The sequence below is a fragment of the Sarcophilus harrisii genome, chromosome 3 (assembly GCF_902635505.1).
Source record: "Sarcophilus harrisii chromosome 3, mSarHar1.11, whole genome shotgun sequence".
Classification (NCBI taxonomy): Eukaryota; Metazoa; Chordata; class Mammalia; order Dasyuromorphia; family Dasyuridae; genus Sarcophilus; species Sarcophilus harrisii.
This window is the reverse complement of record NC_045428.1, coordinates 559,297,209-559,310,433: the sequence shown is the minus strand read 5'-3', so window position 1 is coordinate 559,310,433 and position 13,225 is coordinate 559,297,209.

Genomic DNA, 13,225 nt, shown 5'->3' with positions numbered 1-13,225 from the left:
CTGTGCTTTATGGCTCCTGTTTCTCCTCCACCCCCACCCCCATCTCCCTTCTTTACTGGCACGACCTCTTGAAGGTGGGGGTCGCCCTCTGGGTCCCCCATCTCAAGAGTCGGTTATAAACTGCATTTTGAGGGTTTTGCCACTGAAAGCTTTCTGTGATGTCAGATTCAGCTGTGGCAAGTTCCCTTACACAGTGGCTTTTGGATGGGAGAGTATGAAAGAGATTCTGGCACCGGGTGGGGGGGTCCCCGCAATATCTTTGGGCTGCCATTCTAACAGGCTTCCAGGCAGCCCTGCTCACCACCAGAGGGGGATGGGGGCAAGGAAGGAGCCAAGCCAAGTGAGCCTCTGCAAACGGTAAACCGACGCCTCGGCCTTCCTGAGCCTTCCCTTGTGCAATTCCAATGTTCTGTGCTCGCTCCATGCAGAACGCCAAAGTCATCCTCTGATCTGTCGTGTGTGGGGGGAGGGCTTCGGTTTTTGTTTGGGGTGGGAGGGAAGGGAGTCAGGTGTTGGCTTACTCTGCATTTGTATTTTGGTCCCCAGATGTAAATAGAATTTTCTATGTTACTTTTTTGTGGTAACTACCAAGATGAATATTTTAATTAGATAAGTTATATGAAAAGGAACAAAAATTCCATGTCTCAATAAAAAGAAAATACTAGATATTAGCCTGTTTTTTTTCTTTTGTCATAATTCAGCAAAAAACTTGATTTGATATCAAGTCTGCCATAGTTTGGGAGACTCCCACCCTATTGGCTTGGACCTTTGTCAATGAATTTTAGGAGATAAGCTGGAGGTGTACAGAATGAGAAAGGTTGGAGTGGGTAGCAGCTGGGGTGACAGACCAATCAGAAGGGCTCCCCATCCCCACGGCTCTGTAGGGAGCTGGGCAGGACACAGGCCAGAAGCATCATGCCTTAGTGCACTGGGGGGGAGGGCAAAACAAGAGGAACATTGATAAAGAAACTTCTTGGGAAAAGATAGAGTTAGAAGGCAAGTGCTGATGGAGAGGAGAGGGGACACGGGAAAGATACTGTGAAGGAAGCTTCCAAAACATCAACTGGGTATGGAAAGTGAGAAAACGTGTGTGATCCAGAGAAACCCAAACTAGAGAGGCAGACTGGATTGTGATCAAGGGGCCAGGGGCCAGTGAGGTGGAGCCAGCTCTGGGAGGCAAAGGGCAGTGCTGACCCCCAGAGATGTCAGGGGCAGCAGAGACAGGGCTGAAACGGGTCCTGTGGATCTGAGGTCCAAAGGAAGAGATTGGAAATAGAGATAAACTCATGAAGAAACTTCATCAAAGGGGGGATGAGGGATTGAAACAAGAATTCTGAATTTTGAGAAATCCCACAGGGATTAAAAAGAAAAATTGGGTGTGAACAGTTCACAAAAAGTGAGTGCAGACACCAAACACACCAAATGGATGCAGTAAAAATGAGTGGTTGACAAGCCTATGGAAAGCAAAAGCTGGGGAAAGGAGGCAAGGCTTCATTGAAGAAATTGGCAAGTAGATCCATATCTTGTACCACATCAGTGGATTCTGGAGATGAAATGTTGAACATAACCCTAAAAACATAAATGAAATATTTTAGTAGTGGAAGCGAGATGAGAGTTGGGGGGGGGGGGGTCAAGATTTAGTTTTGATATTCAGCAAACGATTACTAAAGACAGAGGTACAATATATAGAGAATTGACTCAAATTTGTAACAGTTCAAGCCATTCTCCAACTGATAAATGGTCAAAGGGTCTGGTATGAACAGACAATTTCAGATAAAGAAATTGAAACTGTAGTCATGAAAAGGTGCTCCAAATCACCACGGCTCTGTAGGGAGCTGGGCAGGACACAGGCCAGAAGCATCATGCCTTAGTGCACTGGGGGGGAGGGCAAAACAAGAGGAACATTGATAAAGAAACTTCTTGGGAAAAGATAGAGTTAGAAGGCAAGTGCTGATGGAGAGGAGAGGGGACACGGGAAAGATACTGTGAAGGAAGCTTCCAAAACATCAACGGTATGGAAAGTGAGAAAACGTGTGTGATCCAGAGAAACCCAAACTAGAGAGGCAGACTGGATTGTGATCAAGGGGCCAGGGGCCAGTGAGGTGGCCAAAGAAATGCAAATTAAGCCAACTCTGAGATAGACACCTCTCAGATTGGCTAAGATGATGGGAAAAGATAATGAGGAATGTTGGAGGGGATGCGAGGAAACTGGGACAGATACATTGTTGGTAGAGTTGTGAACGGATCCAACCATTCCGGAGAGTAATTTGGAACTATGATCAAAAAGTTATCAAACTGTGCATACCCTTTGACCCAGGAGTGTTTCTACTGGGCTTATATCTCAAAGAGATTTTAAAGGAGAGAAAGTGACCCACCTGTGCAAAAATGTTTGTGACAGCCCTCTTTGTAGTGGCAAAGAACTGGAAACTGAGTGGATGCCCATCAGCTGTAGAATAGTTGAATAAGTTGTGGTATATGAATGTTACAGAATATTATTGCTCTGTAAGAAATGACCAGCAGGATGACTATAGAGAGGCCTAGAGAGATTTACAGGCACTAAAGCTAAGTGAAATGAGCAAAACCAGGAGATCACTGTACACGGTAACAACAAGAATACGTGAGGATCAATTCTGATGCATGTGGCTCTCTTCAACAATGAGATGATTCAGATCAGTTAGTTCCACTTGTGCAGTGACGAAGAGAGCCATCTACACCCAGAGAGAATTGTGGGGAACAGAGTATGGAACACAACAGAACAGTCTCACTCTTTCTGTTGTTATTTGCAATGCATTTTTTTTCTTTCTCAGTTTTTCTTTTTCTTCCTTCTTGATCTGAATTTTCTTGTGCAGCAAGGTAACTGTATAAATATGTATACATATACTGGATCTAACATGTATTTTAACATATTTTACATGTATTGGACTACTTACCAAATAGGGGAGGAGGTGGAGGGAAGGAGGGAAAAATTTGGAACAAAAGGTTTTTGCAAGGGTCAGTGTTGGAAAAATTACTTGTAAATAAAGCTTTAATTAAAAAAAGAAAGATGTACTTAACCATAAGAAAATTTCAAAAATATAAAACACTGGGAAAATTTGTGTGTGTGTGTATATAACAAAACACAACACAAAATATAAGCAACTTAAAAATCCACACTGGTCATTCCCAGTCTACGATGATAAACGGTAAAAGGACATACATAAATGACGATTTTAAAAGACAAATTCTTCACAGTCCCTTAAAAAAATGCTCAGCGTCCCTAATTGAAGAGTCCGTAAAAACAATTTTGGGGTGCTACAAACCCATTGAATGAATAAAAATCATTAAAAGCAATGAAACCTAATGCTAGCAGAGTTGTGAGGAACATTACTGGTGGACTTGCAAACTTGTAGAATTATTTTGAAGGTTCATCTGGCAACAACACTTATTTATGTAATTTTACATGTAATTATATGTGTATACATGTCATATACAGTTATATATACACGTGCGTATGTCGATATATAACTAAACATATAATTATGTAATAGTAGTCTAAAACTAGGCAGAGCCTTTGACCAGTAATTCCAGTAATTGTTGGTAATATTACTCGAGAACATTATTAAAGATGAAATAAAGCTATTAGTTCAAGGATTTTTATAATGTGAAATTACAAAAACAAACAAACAAACATAAAAGGTAGTTCAATTGTGTTATAGTAACATGATAGGATATTATAATGGCATTGCAACTGACAGTATCTGTAAAGAATACAAAGAAAACTGGAAAACCTTTTATGAAATAAAGCAGAGAAAAGATAACCAGAAGAATAATGTTACATGTACTTATAGCATATATATGCTATAACTACATGAGGACAAGTGAAAGAGAAAGGAGGTACTAGGATGAGTTCCTAGTGAGATAGGAGGTAGCAAGTTTGAATCCTGCCCCAGAAACTTACCTGCCTGGGTGACCCTGTCCAAATTACTTAATCTGGCTTAATCTATACAAATCAAGTTTGACATGCTTCTAAGGTTTCTTCTAGTTAAAAATCCATGAGCCTATAACTCAACTTTGTTCCCAAAGTAGGTGTTAAACCGTGCCCTGCTCAGATGACATCTGGAGCACTATGTTTAATTCTGGGCTCTCTCTTTTACTAAGTCACACTGACAAACAGGAAACTAAACTATAGAAGCAGCTAAAATAAGGGGACGGTTAGCCTGGAAAAGACCCAAGGATGCCCTTCAGAAAGAACATCCATGGAGAAAGGATTAGATTTACTGCTTGAGGCCAGAGTAGGAAAGTGGCCAGGAACAGCTAGATTTTGAACTTGAGTCTTATATGAACCTAAAGTTATCCTCTGACTCCAAAGCTAACATGCTTTTCCCTACCCCACACTGATTAGAATGGTGAATAATTAACTAAAAATCTAGTACATTTACTGTGAGGTAAGAATAGCTTCAAGACCTGATTAAATGACCACAAGAGGCAGCATGCCCTGAGGGATGGATAATAGGCTGGAGTTTTGGGAAGATCCTAATCCTACTACTGACACCATATTGGCTGCGGCCCTAAGCAAGTCACCCTCTCTGAATAGCCACCAGGAGACAGAACAGGTGGGTGTCTCTTGAGGGAGTTTCCTCTATGCCATTTCCTTATATTAACAAAATTAAGAGTGAAAGAAGCACTCCATAATACTTGCAATAGGTACTTTTTTTTTCTTTTTTTCTTTTTTTTTTTTTTTTGCTGAGGCAACTGGGGTTAAGTGTCTTACCCAGGGTCACACAGCTTAGGAGGTATTAAGTGTCTGAAGTCACATTTGAACTCAGGTCCTCCTGACTGTAACAGGGTTAGTGCTCTATTCATTGCACCACTTAGCTGCCCCTGAGAGGTACTTTTAAAAGCCACCTTTCCTTGACAAAGGAATTCTGGAGCTTTGAATGTATGAGAGAAAAATAATTTGATTACTCTCCTGTGGGGAGGGGAAATTAACAAAAGGTGAACTCTTTAATTTTTAGATATTTAATTTATATGTCTGAATGATCATTCATTATTGGAATGTTAAAGCATTTTAGTGCTTTTAATGAAAGTATGTGTATAATTTATAGCAGGAATGCAAGGCTGGCTCAATATTAAGAAAGCTGTCAGCATAATTGACTTCATTATTGATAATGATCGATTGTGCTAATGTAATAATGTAACCATGTAATTATATCAATAGATGTAAAAAAAAAAAAGTCTTTGACAAAATATAACACTCATTCCTATTAAATGTATGAGAAAGCATAAAAATAAAATATTTAGAGAACTGAGCCAAATTTATAAAAAAACAAACGGGTTCTCCGGTTGACAAATGGTAAAAAAGCATATGGAACAGCAGTTTTCAGAAAAAGAAATAAAAGCTTGCAATAGTCACATTTTAAAATGCTTTAAATCACTACTGATCAGAGAATTACAAACTAAAACAACTCAAATACTACCTGCAGCCTGTTGGATTGGCTAATAATAGGAAAATAAGGAATGCTGAAGTAGACATGGAAAAATTCAGACACTAATACACTGTTTGGTGGAGCTGTGAACTAGTTCAAACCATTCTGGAGAACAATTTGGAGCTATGTATATCCTTATTCCCAGGTTTGTACTAGGCTTGTATCCCAAAGAGATCATAAAAAAGGGAAAGGATCCACATGTACAAAAATGTTTTTTGTGGTGGCAAGAACTGGAAATTGAGGGGATGCCCATCTATTGGGAAACAGCTAAGCAAACTGTGGTATATGGAATACTAGTGTTTTATAAGACATGATGAGCAGGAAGATGTCAGAAAAACCTGGAAAGATCTACGTGAACTGACACTGAGTGAAGTGAACACAGCCAGAACAATGTACACAGTAGACGCAACATTGTGCTCTGATCAGCTTTGATACAACAATCTTCCATGATTCCAAAGCACTCATGATGGAAAATACTGACCACATCCAGAGAAAGAACTGCTGAAGTCAAAAGCCAAATAGGTCAAATAGTCTCCTTATTACTAGAAATGGCCTTCTCATTCTTCCTCTGACCTTCTTCCTGTGTAAACTGGCAGGTCAGATAGAGTTTCTTCTAAGCTGTCCTAAAGAGCCCTATTTCATATGATTCAAAGCAGAGATGTGAGTTCTTTTCCTTGTTGCTTTATGAGGTTACCTGGGCAAGTCCCTAACCCCAGGGGGCCTCCCCATCCTCCCAGCAAAATGCAGACAGATGTTCTTAAAACAATCCAGATGTGATCATCTGAGGGGAAAGGGGAACTCTGGTTTGTCCACAAAGCTAAGGTGGCCTTACTGGGAATGGGCAATTCTGTTCCCAAGATGAATGAGCGAGTGTAGAGCACCTTTCTTTGTCCCTTCTTTCCCCATTGCTCAGCAGCTAATAGATAAATTTAACTTTGCCATAAATACTATCGTTGAGCAAACAGACCGGCTTACCTCCAGAACGCCATCCCCTTCAGAGGATACTTTTGGGAATTTGAAACCTGTAGGCTGAATCCAGGTACCATATTTGGAGAGGAAGCATGGGGTGTTTTACTCTAGAAAGAACTGAGAATTACTTTTGGAAGACTTTTTCTATGAACCACGAAGATTCTGAGGGAATAGGTTTTTTGGTAGGGATATAACCTAGTTTTGTAAACCTCAATCACAGAACTTCAGAAGAGTGAACTCCAGTAAAGTGGCAATACTACTTTGCTTTTTATAACTGCTTTTGGTCCAATTCTAAAATTGTTACCTTTTGCCTAATGCTTGTAAGCGTGTCAGAAACAATCCATGGGGCAGCTAGTGGTGCAGTGGATAGAGCATCGTCCTGGAGTCAGGAGGGCCTGAATTCAAATCTGACCTCAGACACTTAACACTTCCTAGTTGTGTGAGCCTGGGAAAGTCACTGAACCCCAATTGCCTCGGCAAAAACCCCCCAAAAACAGAAAAATGAAGCGAGAACTCTGGCAGCCTTTTCTGACATCTGGATCACTGTGCACACAAGTGGCCTTGGCTTTGCCCACAAGCTCTCCAGCTTTGGGGCTCTGGCCTGGGCCAAGGGACAGTGCTTGGCTCAGGCCAAGCAGCATAAAAAAACACTTTCAAATCAACATAATTATTTGTGAAGAGGAGAGACTTGGGGAGGCAATGCAAGGCTTCCACAAGAGGAAGGAGCAAGGCTGGGCCAGGGCCAGGAGGATAGGAGTGCTTCCTGTTTTAACAGATTCAGCCTGTCCAGAAACTAGGCAGTGACCCACTCCTAACACCCTATACCAAAAAAAGGTCAAAATGGGTTCATAATTTAAATATAAAGTGTGATGCTAATATATATTAAAAAATAAAGTGTGATTCTATAAGCAAAGTAAGGAAACAAAGGATAGTTTACCTCTCAGATCTGTGGCCAAAGAAGAACTAGAGAATATTATAAAACTCAAAGTGTATAATTTTGATTATAGTAAATTTAAAAGTTTTTTCTACAAAAAAAGTCAATGCAGCCAAGATTAGAAGGGAAGCAGAAAATTGGGAAAATTTTTTTACATACAAGGGTTCTGATAAAAGCCTCATTTCTAAAATACATAGACAATTGACTCAAATTTATAAGAAAACAAGACATTCTCCAAACTGATAAATGGTCAAAAGATATGAACTGACAAGTTTCAGGCAAAGAAATTAAAGTCATTTCTAGTCATATGAAAAAATGCTCTAAATCATTATTGATCAGAGAAATGCAAATTAAGCCAACTCTGAGCTACCACTTTACATCTCTTAGATTGACTAAAATGACAGGGAAAGATAATCATAAAGATAAAGGAAAACTGGGGCACCAATATATTGTTGGTGGAGTTGTGAACTGATCCAGTTATTCTGGAGAGCAATTTGGAACTATGCCCAAAGGGCTATCAAATTGCATATACCCTTTGACCCAGAAGTGTCTCTACTGGGCCTGTATCCCAAAGTGATCTTAAAGGAGAGAAAGGGACCCACATTTGCAAAAATGTTTGTGGCAGCCCTTGTAGTGGCAAAAAACTGGAAACTGAGTGGATGCCCATCAGTTGGAGATTGGCTGAATAAGTTATGGTATATGAATGGTATGGAATATTATTGTTCTATAAGAGATGACCAGCAGGACGATTTCAGAAACACCTGGAGAGACCGACATGAACTGATGCTAAGTAAAATGAGCGGGAGATCATTGTACATGGCAACAAGATTATATGATGATCAATTCTAATGGATGTGACTCTCCAACAATGAGACGATTCAGACCAGTTCCAATGATCTAGTGATGAAGAGAGCCAGGTGCACCCAGAGATAAGACTGTGGGTATGGTGTGTGCATCACAACATAATATTTTTACCTTTTTTGTTGTTGTTGTTGTTTGCTTGCTTGGTGTTTTTCCTCTCTTTTTTCCCTTTTTGGTCTGATTTTTATTGTGCAGCATGACAAAAGTGGAAATATATATAGACAAACTGCACATGTTTAACCTATATTGGATTACTTGCTGTCTAGGGAAGGGAGAAGGAAGGAAGGAACAGAGAAAAATATAGAACACAAAGTTTTGCAAGGAAGAATGTAGAAAACTATCTTTGCATGTGTTTTGAAAAAATAAAAAGCTATCAAAAAGAAACAAAACAAAGTTAGCCTGTTGCTTTAATTGATGCTTTATGGTTTTTGTTTTTGTTTTTTTTTTTTGCACTAGTCATTTCTGAATATGTCACTTCGCAAAAGAAACCTTCATTTCAACTAGGAAAAGCAGTTAAGTAAAACTGATCAACAAAAATGCCATGCCCAGCAGGATGTGTAATGTTTCTTATCCACAGATTCTACCTCTCTAATGAAAGAAATATGCTTATTTAATTCTTTTCCTTCAAGATCCAGAAGTTTTAACTAAATATTCTTGCTAACTAGATGCTATGTTCAGATGTTTCTTCTTGCTGAAGGAATATCAGTACTTTTAAAGCTTTCTAAATTTGGGTATCCTGGACAAAATCCCAGGCACCCCAGTTTACTTACAGCTTTGCCTTCTATAAAACTGTGTATGGAAGAAATGAGTGTGTCTGTCACTCAAGAATCAACAATCAAGTGCCAAAAGTCCTGGAAATAAGGGATGCATTTTTTACCCACCATCATATTATCATAGAAGGTACAAAGGGGTTGGATCTGCATCAGGCAGGGCAAGGAGGTGAGCACCCATGTGGAAGAAAGCCTGGACCTTTGGAGAAACACATCATTCTCCAGGTGGGATCTGAACCAGGCAGAAGACAAAGGGATGGCTGATTGCCCAGTATGGATGCTGTGTCTCTCAGGGTAGCTGAAGGCGGGCTGCCACAAGCCTCAGCTCCTCCTGTTTGGCAAGCTTCTATTCATCATTTCTGAGTTCTTCTTGGCTGTTCATCATTTACCCAGACCTTTCTGTTCGCACTTATCTTCTCCCTTTCACAGATGGAGCTGGAATCCCTCAGTTATTATGGTCCTGGGGTCATCTCCCACATCCCCAGTTGGCAAGTACCTCTGCTTCTAGTCACATTTCACAGCCACTGTCCTACTCCAGGCCATCACCTCAGCTCCCCTGGGCCTTGAAGGGGCAGCCCTGCGGGCCAAGTTAAGCCTCTCTGACCCTCACTTTCCTACTGAGCAGAGAGAAGACTATCAGGACCCCCCTCCCTAAATTATTGTAGGGATCTAATGAGATGCAATTTGGGGATACAACTTTACAGCACTGTAGAAATGGATTCTTCCTTTGGAACACAAGGTTTTGCAAGGGTGAATGTTGAAAATTATCTTGAAAATAAATAGCTCTAATTAAAAAAAAAAAAAAGAAAGAAAGAAATGGCTTCTTCTTGACTGGTGTACCTGCCTCCAGTCTATCTCCACAATACATTGTCTCCTGAATCCTTTCAGCTCCCTATTATGATCATATCACACTCCTCTACTCAAAAATCTATTGCTGCTCCTTATTATCTTTTTTTTTATTAAGGCTTTTAATTTTCAAAACATATGCAAGGATAATTTTTCAACAATGACCCTTGCAAAACCTTGTGTTCCAATTTTCCCCTCCCTTCCCCTCACTCCCTCCCCTAGTAATCCAAAATATGTTAAACATGGTAAAAAAATTATGTTAAAATTCAATATATGCATAGATATTTATACAATTATCATGCTACATAAGAAAAATCAGATCAAAAAGGGAAAAGATGAGAAAGAAAACAAAATGTAAGCAAACAACAACAAAAGGAGTGAAAATGCTATATGTGGTCCACACTCAGTTCCCATAGTCCTCTCTGGGTATAGATGGCTCTCTTCATCACAAGAGCATTGGAACTGTGCTGCTCCCTATTATTTAGCAAATAAAAATCAGAATCCCAGAGGACATTCATCACCATCCATAGCTGAGATTCAGTCTCCTTTCAAAGGATCCATTGAGGATCCTTTGAAGAACTTAGGCAAGAAATCATATTTTATATTATTATATTATTGTTATTATATATTATATTATTAATTATATAATATTATATTTTGTTTATATTACATTCATCACATATTTATGTGATGAAAGGGAAAAATTTGGTGTTTTTTTTTTTGTCACAGCTAAAAATAAAAGTGTTCTTGGCATTCATCAGGCTACAGAGGATTGTGTGGCTAGGATTGTCTTTTTTATTTCAACTTTCTTTTTCTCATGTTAACATTTTAATTTTTAAAAATGTATTAGTAGCTATTGTTTTGATGGCTGGTTAGTGCAGTGAATAGAGCACGGAACCTGGAGTCAGAATTACCTGAGTTCAAATAAAACTCAGACCTTTACTATCTGTGAGACTAGGGGCAAGTTGCCTCAGTTTCCTTATTTGTAAAATGAGTTGTAGAAGAAATGGCAACCAGTCCACTATCTCTGCTAAGAAAACCTCAAGAAGGATCACGAAGAGTCAGACACAGTGAAAAATGGATTACTGACACTAGCAATTTACTGACACTAATTCTTGTGTCAAAAAATGATGCTGTCAGAAGGGACCTAAAAATATTTCTAAAGATTATAAAGTCTTGGGCAAGACACTGAAGTTGTTGGCAACCCAGGTGGGCAAGGGATACAGATGTAATATTTTGATTTGGGACATAAGAAGGTGGATTTTTGGGTGACAATTATAGGGATGACAGATTCTTAGGCAAAGTTAGAGTAAAAGTTGGCAAAAAAAAATTTGTCAGGTTTTTTGGAGATCTAATCAAAAGCACTTTAAATTAGAAAGGTTAGGGGAGGCAAAAGCCTGTATCTATTTGTGTATTTGTCTGTCTTCTAACTATCCATGTAGCTCTCTATTTCTCTATCAGTCTCTTTCTTTCCTTCTATTTGTCTGTCTTCTGTCTATCCATCCATCCATCTCTTTCTATCTATCCATTCATCATCTCCATCAAACTGGATACCACAGAGAAGATACAGAGAAAGAAGAGAAACACATAGTTTATAGAAGGCAAAATCCAAGAAAAGATTCCTTTTAAAAATAGTAAAATTCAGGAGCAGCTAGGTGGTGCAGTGGATTGAGCACCAGCCCTGATGGAGGATCTGAATTCAAGTCTGGTCTCAGACACTTAACACTTCCTAGCTGTGTGACCCTGGGCAAGTCACTTAACTTCAATTGCCTCAGCAAAAAACAAACAAATAAAAAAATTAGTAAAATTCTATCTCTTGGAGTTATGGTGATGGTCAAATGAGACAACATACAAAAAATGCAAAGCAAGCCTTAAAATCATATCAATTCCACATATTAAAATCCATAGTCTCAAATAATCCAAGTTTAGGCTGCTCATCAGATCTGTAAACTATGGAGGTTAGGAGTTATGATTCATGATTATTGTTCTGTAAGAAACGACCAGCAAGATGAATACAGAGAAGCTTGGAGAGAATTACATGAACTGATGTTAAGTGAAATGAGCAGAACCAAGAGATCATTATATATGTCAACAACGATACTGTATGAAGATGTAATCTGATGGAAGTGGATTTCTTTGACAAAGAGAAGATCTAACTCAGTTTCAATTGCTCAATGATGGACAGAAGCAGCTACACCCAAAGAAAGAACACTGGGAAATGAATGTAAACTGTTTGCATTTTTGTTTTTCTTCCCAGGTTATTTTTACCTTCTGAATCCAATTCTCCCTGTGCAACAAGAAAACTGTTTGGATCTGCACACATACATTGTATCTAGGATATACTGGGATATATTTAACATATATAGGACTGCTTGCCATCTAGGGGAGGGGGTAGAGGGTGGGAGGGAAAAATCGGAACAGAAGTGAGTGCAAGGGATAATGTTGTAAAAAAAAATTACCCTGGCATGGATTCTGTCAATAAAAAGTTACTATAATAAAAAAAAATAGAAGAAAAAAAAAAGGAGTTATGATTCATGCACCAGATGATCCAATCAAGGCCCAAAAAAGATCTTAAAAGGATAAATAATTCAAGAGGGATCAAGTTAAAGTCTTGCACTTGGGTAGAGAAAATCTTTTAGTACATAGAACTGAGAAATTCATCACTTTGCAATCAAAATGGGTAATAAAATTTAAAAAATGTTTAGATAATTTTATATTTTATAAATTATGTATATATGCACATATATACATTACATATATGTGTACATGTATACATATGTATGTGTGTGTATTTATACAGATAGATAGGTATAGATTATATGTATAGAATATATATATTAGAACATAGTTTAGTCATTTTGTTAACTAGCATTTGTTAGGAACTCGTGGCCACACATGGTGCTAAGCTTTGAGGAATCAGTCTTTTAAATCAAACAAAACCAGTTTTTCTACCTAGCTTAAAGGGCCCTGCCCTTTAAGCATGATGGGAAGATGTTCAAAGAGAAGTGAATCAAAGGAAAGGTTTCATTACCTGAACCCAAATTGATACAGGAATCCTGCAACTGTCCTGAAGTTTTCCAGTATCTTCTCATTCGTCCTCACTCATTGTTAGAAAATAGGGGAGAAATGAATGGGGAGAGGGGGAGAGACAGAGAGAGAGAGACAGAGAGAGAGACAGAGAGAGAGAGACAGAGAGAGAGAGAGAGAGAGAGAGAGAGACAGAGAGAGAGAGAGAGAGAGAGAGAGAGAGAGAGAGAGAGAGAGAGAGAGAGAGAGAGACACGCGGAAGGAAGGAGGGAAAGTGGGAGGGAGGGAGGGAGGAGAGAAGCTAGTCCAGGAAGCCTAGGAAGTCCAGGACAGAGGGAGCCTGAGCTTCTCCC